The 16,339-nt window shown below is 41.6% G+C and overlaps 1 long non-coding RNA gene across 2 annotated transcripts; it reads left to right on the top strand.

Annotated features, from left to right (window-relative positions):
• The first annotated feature begins 2,591 nt into the window (after nucleotides 1-2,591).
• Nucleotides 2,592-12,927, top strand: LOC111956287 (uncharacterized). 2 transcript variants are annotated; one of them, XR_002876241.3, is made up of 9 exons: nucleotides 2,592-2,974; nucleotides 3,348-3,508; nucleotides 4,317-4,382; nucleotides 5,062-5,117; nucleotides 10,399-10,557; nucleotides 11,107-11,260; nucleotides 11,368-11,513; nucleotides 11,642-11,815; nucleotides 11,928-12,927. It is a non-coding gene; the product is annotated as an uncharacterized lncRNA (long non-coding RNA). The 2 variants fall into 2 exon arrangements; XR_002876242.3 differs by having other exon boundaries at nucleotides 2,593-2,974; nucleotides 11,137-11,260.
• Nucleotides 12,928-16,339: the final 3,412 nt, after the last annotated feature.

Genomic DNA, 16,339 nt, shown 5'->3' with positions numbered 1-16,339 from the left:
TTCTCAATCAGAGGCAGCTGTCTATCGTTGTCTCTGATTGAGAACCATATTTAGGTAGCCTGTTTTCCCACTTTGAGTTGTGGGTGATTATTTTCTGGTTGGTGTTTTTTTCGTCACCTTACAGGACTGTTCGTTTGTCGTTTTTGTTGTTTTGTTCAGTGTTCAGTTGTTTTATAAAAAATATGAACATTTACCACGCTGCACCTTGGTCCTCCTCTCCTTCTCCTGACGACAATCGTGACAATAAGCCAGCTGGCTGATGATACTACACTTTTTCTGAAAGACGCTAACCAAATTCCCATATCGATCAATGTGATACAATCCTTTTCCAAAGCGTCTGGTCTATATCTTAACATTAATAAATGTGAACTCATAGCTGTCAAAGATTGTGTGACACTTTCATATTATGGTATTCCAATAAAAGAAGAACTTACATATTTAGGCATAACCATTACAAAGGATCAGAAGTCTAGAGGCTTACTAAATTTTAACCCTCTTATTAAAATAAAACCAGAAGAAGCTAAATCAATGGCTACAGAGGGACTTATCTTTAAAAGGTAGAGTCCTAATAACCAAGGCTGAAGGTATCTCTAGACTAACATATGGCGCTCTATCTTTATATCTTGACAGTAAAATAAGCAAGGAGATAGACCAGATGCTTTTCAACTTTCTTTGGAGAAACCATACCCATTACATTAGGAAAACTTTTCTGGACTTTACTACTTTAAATAATACTTTTAAGATCAATTGGATAAAACAATTCCTAAGAAGACCCACTTCTATCTGGAATTTTATTCCTCATCATGACTTCTCTACTTTTGGTGGCCTTAACTTCATGTTGTTTTGCAATTATAATATTGACAAAGTTCCAGTGAAACTTTCTGCTTTTCATCGGCAGGTTTTCTTATCACGGTCCTTAATTTATAAACACCATTTTTCTCCACACAGATATTATATATGGAATAATCGGGATATATTGTATAAAAATACTCCTTTGTTTTTAGAATATTGGTTCCGAAATAATATCCTATTGGTGAGCCAACTAGTAAATGCAGAGGGTCTTTTACTCAGTTATAAGGAATTCTTATCACTTTACAAGGTCCCTGTAACACCTAAAGATTTTCCAATTGTTTTAGATGCCATTCCCTTGGGTGTTGCTATGTTATTCAGGAACGTGTCAAGACCTGACCCTCAGAACCTACCTTCTATTGACCCTGTTGACTCATCAGTAGGAAAGATTTGTTTCTCTTTTGGTCCATTCATCAACAGAGCGATACGAACCTTGTTTCAGCAGGATGTTGTATCTATACCTTATGTCATGCCTTATTGGAATGGATTTATTGATAATATCTGTTGGAAAAAAGTTTGGATGTTGCCACACACATACCTACTTTAGAAGTTTCCTTTAAAATTATTCATAAATATTATCCTGCCAACCACTATATGAAGAAGTTTAAGGAAAACATAAACTCAAATTGCTCCTTTTGTAATGACCACCCAGAAACAGTGTTGCATCTTTTTTGGCATTGTATGCATGTAAGAWAACTGTGGCAAGATATCAGTAGGTTTATAATTGAACACATTTATGAAGATTTTACACTATTGTGGAGAGATGTACTGTTTGGATTCTTTACATACGATAGAAATAAGCTGAAACATTTTTCTGTGATTAATTTCATTATTCTTTTGGCCAAATTTCATATACACAAATGTAAATTTAAAAACAAAAAAAACAAATTTTCTTACCCTACAAAAAGAAATTGAACTGTATTTTAAGACTGTTAAATACTCTACTAACAAAAAAGCTGTTAGAATTGTAAGTATATGTATGTCCCTTAAGGTCCTTGTGTAATTGTAATGTCATATTGTACCCCCTAGCTCGATTGTCCATTGTATATAATCTATATGTACTTGTGTTCCCTCATGTACTTTATGTATTGATTTGTTGTTGATAATAAAAAATGTAATATTTAAAACAATATGGGAGACCCATAGGGCGGCGCACAATTGGCTCATCGTCGTCCGGGTTCAGCCCAACCTCAACATGTATTTCAGCAGATTTCGTACGTTTTTGTGCATTTTTGTGTGGTACAATTAATTCGAAAATACACGAATTTATGTGCTACTTAATTCGTGCGAAAAGACACGAATTTAACCAGTAGGCGACACACAAGCCTTTGCAACAACCATAGACGCGATAACCTGTATTTCATTATTTATTTATTTTACGTTATGAATATGTAGATATTTTGTCTTTATTTAATCCCTATTAAAACATTGTGGTTGTATGCCTATATGTACTGTTTTCGATTTTTCTGAACAGACTTTTCAGTATAGAATGAATGTAAGCAATGCATGATGGCTAATGGTGTTTTATTCGGTTGTAGTTCCATGTATTTCTTACAAAAATGTGTAAACCATTTTTATTGACCAGAATTTAACTGACAATACAATAGCAGCCTTGCCATTGTCCATCAATACCAAAACATTTTTTTTTTTCGTATAACATTTTGGGAAATGTATGTTGTCGTTGTAAATTTAAATTTTGTTGGCCAACCAAAATTAACAAAACGTTAACCCGTTCTAAGGCTAGGGTGGAATTGTACTATGAGCTGGCTGAGTGTAAATACATGGCTCTGAGTGTAAGCACCTTTTCACTAGAAACTTTCYGTGTTAAAATTACCGTCAGTGCGAAATAGATAGAAAGCTTTCGATTTCAACTTGGCTGCACCTACGGTTATGAGAACGATAAATCAAGTGCAATACCTGCGTCGACCTGTGACGTGCAGCAAAACACCGGAAAGCTCCTAGCCTACTCTACAAGAAGAACAATAATGGTTACCTCATCCGGTCATGTGACATTTGTTTATAGATTTTCTGTATTCATCTTGTGACATCTCCTTGGAAGAAGGAGAGAGGGACCCGAGGAGGGACGTAAAGGAGTTGATGAAATCCTGTCAAGACAGACAATCAGGTGAGGGGAGGTCCTAACTAGTCAATGATCTAAATTGATCGAAACCTGTAGACACTGTAGCCTTTATGGACTGGAGTTGCACACATGTCATAGAACAACATGAAAAAGAAAGTGACAGACTAATAGTGCATTGTTGGTAAATGGTGACATACTGACTGATCTGCAAGTAATAATAATAATAAATATGTATTTGTTATGCAGTGATTTGTAGATCAGTCAGTCTGCGTGTGGAGGATGATAAAGACATTTAGTTACGTGCAGGACATAGTAAAACACACACGCTATCAATGATATGCAGCTTTTCTCATAGACGGGAGGTTACTATGTGAAGGAATGTGTTAGGATTGGAAGTTGTCTCTTTGTTTCTTTTGAGATGGTATGGCCTCTGAGGACCCCCAAGACCAACTGWATGAGGCTATTAAAAAGGTAGAACGCCTTGCTGAGGAGCTCAACTAAGAGAAGGACCCACAAGCCCAACTGGACAAGGCCATTAATGAGGCAAAAAGGCTGGCTGAGGAGCTCAACCCAGAACAGGTAATGTAACAAGTCGTACATTACCGGTAATGTAACCCCTCCCATACGTGCACAAATATTCCCAACACAACCCCAGCACCACAGCGTTATGATTTATCATTGCTTTTTGTTTGTCAAAGAAGACCCCATGTGGCACAAATGTGAATTTAAACGTAGACTCCGTGATATGACCTGAACACGGGCATCAATGATATTGCCCATTGAGCATGAGGCACAAGGGTGCACTTGTTAGCATCCTTGTGAACTTCTACACATGTTAGCTGTGTGAGTGAGCCAGAACGTGGGTCTACTGCAGGTGCCTTTCCTCAGCTAACAAATCACTTCACCTTACGTGAAAATAAAATGATTGCTTGTGCTCCATATGTGCACAAGCAAGCCATGCTTGTGGGAGACTTTTATTAGTGGGCCAGCCATGATATTTGAAATGCACCTTTTAGGAAAATAAGAAGAAAAAGACAAACAAGCCTCCAGGGATTAGGTTCAGATGGAGACAAAGGGATGAGAGAGGACAGATTGTTCCTCAAACCAGGAAAGCAATACATCCACTTTAATTTGATTGGTCCCTGATGTGACTTTTTCCTTTCAAACACACTGTATCATAGCATATCAAACGTTTGTTACCGTGCCATAGGCCTGTCTAGTACCATCTACCCACAGCACATAATACATTACATGCAGGTCTGATCCCACCTTTCCCTGTCTATCTTTTGTCTGTCTCTGGTGAAAATACATATTTAACGAAAGGAGAGTCAGAACTCCAGCAAATTTTTTGAATTAAAAACCTTTTTATTATCTTTTTTTTTTTCAGCTCCAAGGGCCAGTACATCAAGACTAGTGCAACATTTTGGGCCAGTCACTGAGGAGGAAGAATCAGGTATTGATTTTTTATTTTACCTTTATTTAACTAGCCAAGTCAGTTAAGAACAAATTCTCATTTACAATGACGGCCTACCGGGGAACAGCGGGTTAACTGCCTTATTCAGGGGCAGAATGACAGATTTGTACCTTGTCAGCTCGGGGATTCGAACTTGCAACCTTTCGGTTACTAGTCCAACGCTCTAACCACTAGGATACGCTGCGATTGAATATATTAATCTTTAMAATTCCTTGTTATTCAGTGGCCTTGTAATTAATTTATTGTATTTTTATTAAATCTGTAATCGGTAGTTGAAACAATAACAAAGCACACTCCCCTTCCGTTTTGGTTAAAAGCTGAGTGATGGGGTTGGCGAAATGTAACCACTTTCAATTTATTGACAGAGCTATGGATGCAATAACTTACCATCAATGTTATTAAAATAATAGTTTTAACCATGTTTTAAGGCTATACAGTGTTTTTTTTWAACATGTACTTTGTTTGCAAACATTGACTAAAACAAGCTTATAGTTTTGGCTCTGATGGGTTACAACAGTTGAATTAAACTCATGAGGCATTAATAAATTCTAATCTTCTAGAATCAATGGGTATATATCATTAATATAAGTCCAAAATGGCTTTATCAACTTCTGAATGCCCCTTTAAGTCTAATCCTTTTTTGCATATCTTATTTTAGAGACAAGGACCAGTGGATTGGAATCCACTCCAGTTTAAACATTGATGAAGAAATAGGTACAGTGGGGAGAACAAGTATTTGACACACTGCTGATTTTCCAGGTTTTCCTACTTACAAAGCATGTAGAGGTCTGTAATTTGTATCATAGGTACACTTCAAYTGTGAGAGATGGAATCTAAAACAAAATTCCAGAAAATCACATTGTATGATTTATTTATATTTTTTACTTAAAAAATCAAATGTTACCCCCTTTTTCGTGGTATCCAATTGTTAGTAATTACTATCTTCTCTCATCATACAACTCCCGTACGGGCTCGGGAGAGACGAAGGTCGAAAGCCATGCGTCCTCCGAAACACAACCCAACCAAGCCGCACTGCTTCTTAGCGCGCATCCAACCCGAAAGCCAGCCGCACCAATGTGTCGGAGGAAACACTGTGCACCTGGCAACCTTGGTTAGCGCGCACTGCGCCCGGCCCACCACAGGAGTCGCTGGTGCTCGATGGGACAAGGATATCCCTGCCGGCCAAACCCTCCCTAACCCGGACGACGCTAGGCCAATTGTGCGTCGCCCCACGGACCTCCCGGTCGCGGCCGGCTGCGACAGAGCTAGGGCGGAACCCAGAATCTCTGGTGGCACAGCTAGCGCTGCAATGCAGTGCCCTAGACCACTGCGCCACCCGGGAGGCCCCACATTGATTTTTAAGTAATTATATTGCATTTTATTGCATGACATAAGTATTTGATAACCTACAACCAGTAAGAATTCCGGCTCTCACAGACCTGTTTCTTTTTCTTTAGAAGCCCTCCTGTTCTCCACAATTACCTGTATTAACTGCACCTGTTTGAACTCGTTACCTGTATAAAAGACACGTGTACACCCACTCAATCAAACAGACTCCAACCTCTCCACAATGGCCAACACCAGAGAGCTGTGTAAGGACATCAGGGATAAAATTGTAGACCTGCACAAGGCTGGGATGGGCTACAGGACAATAGGCAAGCAGCTTGGTGAGAAGGCAACACTGTTGGCGCAATTATTAGAAAATGGAAGAAGTTCAAGATGACGGTCAATCACCCTCGGTCGGGGGCTCCATGCAATCTCACCTTGTGGGTCATCAATGATCATGAGGAAGGTGAGGGATCAGCACAGAACTACACCCAGGACCTGGTCAATGACCTGAAGAGGCTGGGACCACAAGTCTCAAAGAAAACCATTAGTAACACACTACCCGTCATGGATTAAAATCCTGCAGCGCACGCAAGGTACCCCTGCTCAAGCCAGCGCATGTCCAGGCCCGTTTGAAGTTTGCCAATGACCATCTGGATGATCCAGAGGAGGAATGGGAGAAGGTCATGTGGTCTGATGAGACAAAAATAGAGCCTTTTGGTCTAAACTCCACTCGCTGTGTTTGGAGGAAGAAGGATGAGTACAACCCCAAGAACACCATCCCAACCATGAAGCATGGAGGTGGAAACATCATTCTTTTGGGATGCTTTTCTGCAAAGGGGACAGGATGACTGCACCGTATTGAGGGGAGGATGGATGGGGCCATGTATCGTGAGATCTTGGCCAACAACATCCTTCTCTCAGTAAGAGCATTGAAGATGGGTCGTGGCTGGGTCTTCCAGCATGACAACGACCCGAAACACACAGCCAGGGCAACTAAGGAGTGGCTCCGTAAGTAGCATCTCAAGGTCCTGGAGTGGCCTAGCCAGTCTCCAGACCTGAACCAATAGAAAATCTTTGGAGGGAGCTGAAAGTCCGTATTGCCAGCGACAGCCCCGAAACCTGAAGGATCTGGAGAAGGTCTGTATGGAGGAGTGAGACAAAATCCCTGCTACAGTGTGTGCAAACCTGGCTTCTTTGGCAGGGAACAATCAATTATACTCAGCTTTACCAATGTATGACTTCAGGTTAACAATATGTTAGTTATGTTACACAAAGTGTTGTAACAAAATGTATTTCCAGTACTACAACTATGTTAAAACTTCAGGTCTCTTGCTACAGTATGTGTTAGCCTCCTGCACCACTGTCCTGCCATGCCCTTATCTGTTATCAAATCAAATTTTATTTGTCACATACACATGGTTAGCAGATGTTAATGCGAGTGTAGCGAAATGCTTGTGCTTCTAGTTCCGACAATGCAGTAATAACCAACAAGTAATCTAACCTAACAATTCCACAACTACTACCTTATCACACAAGTGTAAAGGGATAAAGAATATGTACATAAAGATATATGAATGAGTGATGGTACAGAACGGCATAGGCAAGATGCAGTAGATGGTATAGTGTACAGTCTATACATATGAGATGAGTAATGTAGGGTATGTAAACATAAAGTGGCATAGTTTAAAGTGGCTAGTGATACGTTATTACATAAAGATGGCAAGATGCAGTGGATGATATACAGTACAGTATATACATTGACATATGAGATGAGTAATGTAGGGTATGTAAACATTATTTATAAGTGGCATTGTTTAAAGTGGCTAGTGATACATTTTTACATAATTTCCATCAATTCCCATTAAGTGGCTGGAGTTGAGTCAGTATGTTTGGCAGCGGCCACTAAATGTTAGTGGTGGCTGTTTAACTGTCTGATGGCCTTGAGATAGAAGCTGTTTTTCAGTTCTCGGTCCCTGCTTTGATGCACCTGTACTGACCTCGCCTTCTGGATGATAGCGGGGTGAACAGGCAGTGGCTCGGGTGGTTGTTGTCCTTGATGATCTTTATGGCCTTCCTGTGACATCGGCTGGTGTAGGTGTCCTGGAGGGCAGGTAGTTTGCCCCCGGTGATGCGTTGTGCAGACCTCACTACCCTCTGGAGAGCCTTACGGTTGTGGGCGGAGCAGTTGCCGTACCAGGCGGTGATACAGCCCGACAGGATGCTCTCGATTGTGCATCTGTAGAAGTTTGTGAGTGCTTTTGATGACAAGCCGAATTTCTTCAGCCTCCTGAGGTTGAAGATGCGCTGCTGCGCCTTCTTCACAACGCTGTCTGTGTGGGTGGACCAATTCAGTTTGTTCGTGATGTGTACACGAGGAACTTAAAACTTTCCACCTTCTCCACTACTGTCCCGTCGATGTGGATAGGGGGGTGCTCCTCTGCTGTTCCTGAAGTCCACAATCATCTCCTTTGTTTTGTTGACGTTGAGTGTGAGGTTATTTTCCTGACACCACACTCCGAGGGCCCTCACCTCCTCCCTGTAGGCTGTCTCGTCGTTGTTGGTAATCAAGCCTACCACTGTAGTGTCGTCCGCAAACTTGATGATTGAGTTGGAGGCGTGCATGGCCACGCAGTCGTGGGTGAACAGGGAGTACAGGAGAGGGCTCAGAACGCACCCTTGTGGGGACCCAGTGTTGAGGATCAGCGGGGTGGAGATGTTGTTACCTACCCTCACCACCTGGGGGCGGCCCGTCAGGAAGTCCAGGACCCAGTTGCACAGGGCGGGGTCGAGACCCAGGGTCTCGAGCTTGATGACGAGTTTGGAGGGTACTATGGTGTTAAATGCTGAGCTGTAGTCGATGAACAGCATTCTCACATAGGTATTCCTCTTGTCCAGATGGGTTAGGGCAGTGTGCAGTGTGGTTGCGATTGGTCGTCTGTGACCTATTGGGTCGGTAAGCAATTGGAGTGGGTCTAGGGTGTCAGGTAGGGTGTGAGGGCGATGACTGTGCTACTGCGTCGCAGCTTCGGAGCTTGACTGCGGAAGGTGAGTGTACGGTATAGGGTAGCTCTTGTTAGCTTCAGTACCTGTAGCTTTCTTTGGGAACAGGAACAATGTGGTGGCCCTCTTGAAGACATGTGGGAACAGCGACTGGGATAAGGATGATTGATATTGTCCTTAAACAACACAGCCAGCTGGTCTGCTCTGAGACGCGGTGAATGCCGTCTGGGCTGCAGCCTTGCGAGGGTTACACGTTTAAAATTTTTACTCACCTCGGTGGTCAGTGAAGGAGAGCCCGCAGGTTTTGGTAGCGGGCCGTGTCAGTGGCGCTGTATTGTCCTCAAAGCGAGCAAAAAAGTTATTTAGTCTGTCTGGGAGCAAGACATCCTGGTCCGCGACGGGGCTGGTTTCTTTTTGTAATCCGTGATTGACTGTAGACCCTGCCACATACCTCTTGTGTCTGAGCTGTTGAATTTGCGACTCTACTTTGTCTCTATACTGGGACTTAGCTTGTTTGATTGCCTTGGGGAGGGAATAGCTACACTGTTTGTATTCGGTCATGTTTCCTGTCACCTTGCCCTGGTTAAAAGCAGTGGTTCGCGCTTTCAGTTTCACGGCAATGCTGCCATCAATCCACGGTTTCTGGTTTTGGAATGTTTTAATCGTTGCTGTGGGTACGACATCGTCAATGCACTTTCTAATGAACTCGCTCACCGAATCAGCATATTCGTCAATGTTGTGTTGGGCGCATGCGGAACATATTCCAATCCACCTGTATCGAAGCAGTCTTTACTGGAATCAGATTGGGTCGGACCAGCGTTGAACAGACCTGAGCGCGGGAGCTTGCTGTTTTAGGTTCTGTTTGTAGGCTGGAAGCAAAATGGAGTCGTGGACAGCTTTTCCGAAAGGAGGGCGGGGGAGGGCCTTATATGCGTCACGGAAGTTAGTATAACAATGATCCAAGGGTTTACCAGCCCTGGTAGCACAATCGATATGCTGATAGAATTTAGGGAGTTTTGTTTTCAGATTAGCCTTTTAAAATCCCCAGCTACGATGAATGCAGCCTCAGGGTGTGTGGTTTTCCAGTTTACAAAGAGTCAGATAAAGTTCGTTCAGGGCCGATCGATGTGGTGCTGCTTCGCGCCAGGGATAAATATATTACTCGTGGCTGTGATTATAATCGAAGAGAATTCCCTTGGTAGATAATGCGGTCGACATTTGATTGTGAGGAATTCTAAATCTGGTGAACAGAATGACTTGAGTTCCTGTATGTTGTTATGATCACACCACGTCTCGTTGATCATAAGGCATACACCCCCGCCCCTCTTCTTACCAGAAAGATGTTTGTTTCTGTCGGGGCGATGCGTGAAGAAACCAGCTGGCTGCACCGACTCCGTTAGCGTCTCTCGAGTGAGCCATGTTTCCGTGAAGCAAAGAACGTTACAATCCCTGATGTGTCCCTCTTGCATCCAATATTTCCTGCTCTTTACAACATAAGTACTCATCCTACTTTTGTGTTGGCTTTCACCTGCTTTGCTGGCAACACTATGCACTGGCCCTGCTTTAACTCAAATCCAGTCAGCCATAGTGAATTATAGTACGTTTTGTTTATAGTATTGTTGTAAGTTATTTCATATATTTCCCATATGTATTTTTCTCTTACCAGAACGGAATGATCTGTGAGGACACTTTTCAAAAATGCTTCTTTGAGTGGACGTACTGCCGCTCTGAAATTGATCAAGTCTGCGATATGTTCCCCCTGTTCCCCCGGCATGCTTGCCGTGTCAGTGGATGGGAACAAGAAGCTGTATCGATTCAAAACAGGGTATGTAAAACTATTCGTAATTGATCAAATAACACCGTACTCTATATCATTTAAACAATCCAAACAAGGTTTGTCTTTTCTTTGTCCAGTGTGAACGTTTTCAAATACAGTTGAGATCATTTTTATCTTAAATGTTTTTGAGTTTGTAATGAAATTAATTACCAACATTGTTATGTGTCCCACAATCAGTTACTGAGGTTGATTGATATTTCATATGTCATATATAATGTATTTCATGTATCCTTTCAAGGGCTGATGACAAAGGATTCTTTGATGGTGTATTTATTTGCAAGGATGAGGATGTGTCTGACTTTGTGAACTATGTCCATACAAAGACTAAACATGTACGTTTCCTGTGTATCTCCTAATCTGTGAAATAGGACTGGCCTCGGGCCATCTGGCTCAAAGGCAGACTCGTTATACACTATTCCAATAAAAACATATMATTCTGGAGAGATGGTGATCCTCTCTCTTCAAGTCCAGGGTCGTTACACCACTCCCTCTGTTCAGAAATGCAACACACTTTACAAGTGCTTGTTTTTTTTACAGTCAATCTCCAACTTCTGATCTCCATTGTAGCAAACACAGGGGGTAGCTCAGCGCCCTCAGCCAGATTTTTAAAAACCTAACCACTGTCCCGTTAACACCAAAGTTGCTGTCTGCCGCCACAGAATAACCAAACAGAACCTCTACCGTCAGGCAGGTTTGTTAAATTTCATGAATATTGAATTGCACTCACTTAATTTCTCTTTCATTTCAAAGCCATGCAATGTAACAAATAATTCCATTCGCCTTTTGTTTTGATGACAGATGGATGCAAGACCCTCTGCACAGAAAGATATTGGAAGAAAAGGCCAAATTGACAGCTGCCATAGAGGAGTACAACACCCTTGTACCAGATTCAGCAATACCATCTGCAGACCTTCATGCATGGCCTTGGGAGCTGCATGGACAAAGTAAGTAGTATGTTTGTGTGTCACAATAACTATGTTTCTGTTTTGCTATCTGTGTTTGTTCAGTTGCGCAAACAGACAGCACTGCCATTAAAGTTACAAATCCATATTGCATTCTTATGACTTTACAGCTGACCTACTCACAAAGAAAATAGCCTTTGACCGGGTGATGCTCCTGAGACGGCTGAAGGAGGAAGAGTTAATTGTCCTAAAGGAAGTCAAGCAGCACTGGGAAAGCCTAAAGAGGGAATCGGAGAATGTGCAAGACCTTGCTTCACATGTGGCACCTGACCTAAGCAGGCAAAGTAGGGGAACTTTCATTAATATGTACAATTGACGTTGGCACCCTGTAATTGCTATTGTATTTAAGGAATACTTCATTGTATTTACCCTACACATTACGATTGTTGGTGTTAGGCTGGCAATTGTATCAGTCGGAAGCTGGGAGCAGAGGTCCCTTCTCCATGCTTCAGAGGAGAGTCAGCAGCCTCAGAAGACACCAGGACTGTCAAAATGATATACAGCAACGCTATGGGCTAAGACACCGCCCTCCTAAAAAATAACTTCATAGATGACCTCCTGGAAGAGGACCTAGATGACATCTATGACAGCATCCACTACAGCTCTGATGACAAAAATCTATCACAGTCTGAAGGTGTTCGTTTGGGTGGGTGCAGTTTGCACTGGGTGAAAAGTGATTCCATTTGTTTTGCATATGTGCTTTATCTGCCTTCCTAAGGAAAAATTGTTTGAACATTTTATGGAAAATAAACTTTTATGTTTCTTCCTTGTTGACAATGTGATCATGTGACACAGATTTGAGAAGGGCGCTCGTCTGTTACTGCTTTTGCCCCGGTTACATGACCAGGTGCCGATGCACCCCTTTAAATGGCCAATCTGCAGTTGCTACATCCACTTTTGGATTCTTGAAGAATATAATTTATAAATGCCTCATGAACATAGTTCAACTGCCGTAACCCATCAGATCCCAAAATATATATATATTTTTTACTCCAATGTTTGTAAACAAAGTAAATGTAAACATACACTAGCATGTGTCAAACTCATTCCACGGGTGAGCCGAGTGTCTGCGGGTTTTCGCTCCTCCCATGATTGATGAATTAAGGTCACTAATTAGTAAGGAACTCCCCTCACCTGGTTTAGGAAAAAACWAAAACCAGCCGACACTAGGCTCTCATTGGAATGAGATTGACACCACTGGACTTTAGCCTCGAAACATGGTTTAAACTATGGTTACATTTCTCCAGCCCCATCCCTCTACTTTTTACAGAACCATTGGCGGGGAGAACGATTTATTGTTTCACCTGGTGATTTCCAATTTAAACATTGTTAAACTGTAATGTACTGTGTTTGTGTGTGCTTATTAGTTTAGTTAATAAAAAACTAAAAAAGGTTATCCTCGTCTTCAAGTAATAATTTGCATCCTGATGGAGCTACATCAGTACATTAGTCATGGGCTTTTAAGTCAACAATTCCTTAAGTATGTATGAGATGTACAAATGCTTACTGAGTACTTTGACCAGTTACTTCTTTACTCTCAAGTAGTTTTCGAGAGGGCTACTTTACTTGTACTTGAGTACAAGAACTGACTCCCATCAGCTGCAGATGAAACAGGTTAGTTGAAAAATGTTGCCTAGAATCTACAGGCACTCGCAATGAATCATCAAAAGTATGGACAGCATGATTGAAGTGATTATTGTATTTTATTATGCTGACCCAATTATGACCCATGACATCTTTTGGGAAGAATAATGCATAGCCCTTGTGTGTTAAGCTGCTAACTTGGAAATGTTCCTATTGAAATGGGGGTTGTCCCATCCTGAACAGGCCAGTTGCAAGTGACATACTCTTAACGCTACCATTAGCAACACCGTATTATTATTAAAATTAGATTAGATTTTTTTTAAATGAAACTTCTGCAGGCAGGTCTGACATAGTGGGAGAATTTTGAACACACACGTATATATATCTGTGTGGTTACAGCGTTTGGCCACGTCTTCGGTTGGGTCGTCCGGTCAGTTTGTTTTGGTTATGTGCGTCGCAATGCCCGTGACGTAATAGACGGTTTCTGATTACATTTTTTAACTATTCATAAATTATTCTTGCGCAATGTTACTTTCATTTGAATGTCGTAAACAGATTTCGGATTCCAATAAATAATTGATGTAACAGATAAATTATTATGTTACAGAAAACGGAAAAGTTGTGAACTACAAATGTGGCGCCATTTTGTAGTTTTTTACTAACCCTAACCGGTTGGTTCTTTATCAATATCTTCGCCAATATCATTCTAATTGATGTGTAGAGTGATATGTACATTCATTAGGACATACGTAACGCTGTACTGCATCAGCACATGCCAATTCAATGTCTGAAGTAGTGCACTTTTTGAAATGTGTTTTTCGTCATAACTATTGACGTGTGATTCTTTTGATTTAATAAGGTCCCCTTACTAAACCTTCATGTCAAATAACGTTTGGATATGTTCATCTATTCTTGATTTWAAAAAATCATCAACATTTGTGAAAAAGTCAACTGTTGGTGGTGCTACTGAGCACCCCATGGCCACCAGGGGTATGGGATTGCATAATGATGTCTAATTCATGCATAGGATGATTTGTGCCAAGCCATAAGACTGGGCTACAAAAAACAACCAAAACATATTTTTGAGGACTCTGTGACCAGAGTTGACCTCTTACAACAAAGGTTTCCTAGGGGTGTATAATACGTTTGGTCCCCTAAAATCTGGGGGCTATGTACAAAACGTGCTGTAATTTCTAAACGGTTCACCAAATATGGATGAAAATACCCTCAAATTAAAGCTAATAGTCTGCACTTTAACCTCATAGTCATTGTACAATTTCAAATACAAAGTGCTGGAGTACAGATCCAAAACAACAAAAAATGTGTCACTGTTGCRATACTTTTGTATCTCACTTCATATGAAGAATATCTAAATGCATATTCTCATGAAACTGATTGAGATCAAATGGTTGGCATGCTGATGCTCCATGCATGTTTCAATGGTGAATTTGACCAAACATTTATGATTGACAGGGATACATGTGAAGGGAGAGTAGGGAATACATTTGTGCATAAAGTAGGTTGAACTGGAGATTTCTTGCCACTGTAAGACAAGAAAGAAAACATAAAAAGGAATGTCATGTTTTTAAGCAGAAATAGAAAATAAATCATTCAATAAATAATCGTRAACAAGGGTTGCACCTATCCCTTTCAATGGGTTTTGTGAGATTAGGTGCAACCAAAAATCATGTTGGTCAAGCGCCTTCTCCTCTCAAATATAATATTTAAACTACATAAAGTACCTTGCAAAAGTATTCATAGCCTTTGGATTTCTTCACATTTTATTGTGTTACAACGTTGGAGTGTGTCACTGTCACGATCGTTATAATGAATGGACCAAGGCTTGCGTAGAGTTCCACATGTTTATTTAAATGAAACTCCCAGAAAACAATAAAGCGCAAAACGAAACGCAAAGCTAATGTAGTGCTCGCAGGCAACTATACATAGACAAGATCCCACAAACAACAGGTGGGAAAAGGCTGCCTAAATATGATCCCCAATCAGAGACAACGATAAACAGCTGGGAACCATACCAGGCCAATATAGGTCCCTTGTGGCTCAGTTGGTAGAGCATGGCGCTTGCAACGCCAGGGTTGTGGGTTCATTCCCCACGGGGGGACCAGGATGAATATGTATGAACTTTCCAATTTGTAAGTCGCTCTGGATAAGAGCGTCTGCTAAATGACTTAAATGTAAATATAGAAACAAAAAACAAGAATGCCCACCCTAATCACACTCTGACCTAACTAAATAGAGAAATAAAGGATCTCTAAGGTCAGGGCGTGACAGTCACGACTTCCGCCGAAGTCGGCTCCTCTCCTTGTGCGTTCGGCGTCACCGGCTTTCTAGCCATCGTCGCTCCACCTTTTCATTGTTCCATTTGTTTTGTCTTGTTCCCTGCACACCTGATTTACATTCCCTAATCACACTGCATGTATTTATTCCTCTGTTCCTCCCCATGTCTTTGTGTGAAATTGTTTTGTTACGTGTTTAGTGTGATGCGCCAGACTGGTTTTCTCCCGGGTATCGTATTTTGACCCGTTGCATGTATTTGTCATACATTTTGTATATTTGTGAGTGTATTCGCACTTGTTTACTTTTACCTGTGGCTGGAGGTTTTTGGACGCAGTTGCGTCTGTCTTTTGTGCCTCTGCCAAATAAAGTGTGCCTGATCTGCCGGGATCTCCCGTCTGCCGGGTGGCGCAGTGGTCTAGGGCACTGCATCGCAGTGCTAGCTGCGCCACCAGAGTCTCTGGGTTCGCGCCCAGGCTGGGCTGGGTTCGCGCCCAGGCTCTGTCGCAGCCGGCCGCAACCGGGAGATCCGTGGGGCGACGCACAATTGGCATAGCGTCGTCCGGGTTAGGGAGGGTTTGGCCGGTAGGGAGGGTTTGGCCGGTAGGGATATCCTTGTCTCAGTATGTAAAAATGTAATAAAATGTATGCACTCTACTGTAAGTCGCTCTGGATAAGAGCGTYTGCTAAATGACTAAAATGTAAATGTAAAATGATCACAACTAGCTGCTCTCCTGCACCTGACTTCGTACCAATAGCGCACAACCTTGACAGAGTGAAATTGATTTAATTTAGATTTTTTTGTCAACAAGCAACTCAAAATGGTGTACTCTAATGTCAAAGTGGAAGAAAATTTAGATTTTTTATAAAGGCATGCCTAAATTAGTCCACGAGTTACATTTGGCTTAACAAATCACATAATATGTTATATG

Source organism: Salvelinus sp. IW2-2015, linkage group LG32 (genome assembly GCF_002910315.2).
Source record: "Salvelinus sp. IW2-2015 linkage group LG32, ASM291031v2, whole genome shotgun sequence".
NCBI classification, from domain to species: Eukaryota; Metazoa; Chordata; class Actinopteri; order Salmoniformes; family Salmonidae; genus Salvelinus; species Salvelinus sp. IW2-2015.
Note: the sequence above shows the minus strand (reverse complement) of the source record. Positions and strands in the feature narration are given on the sequence as shown.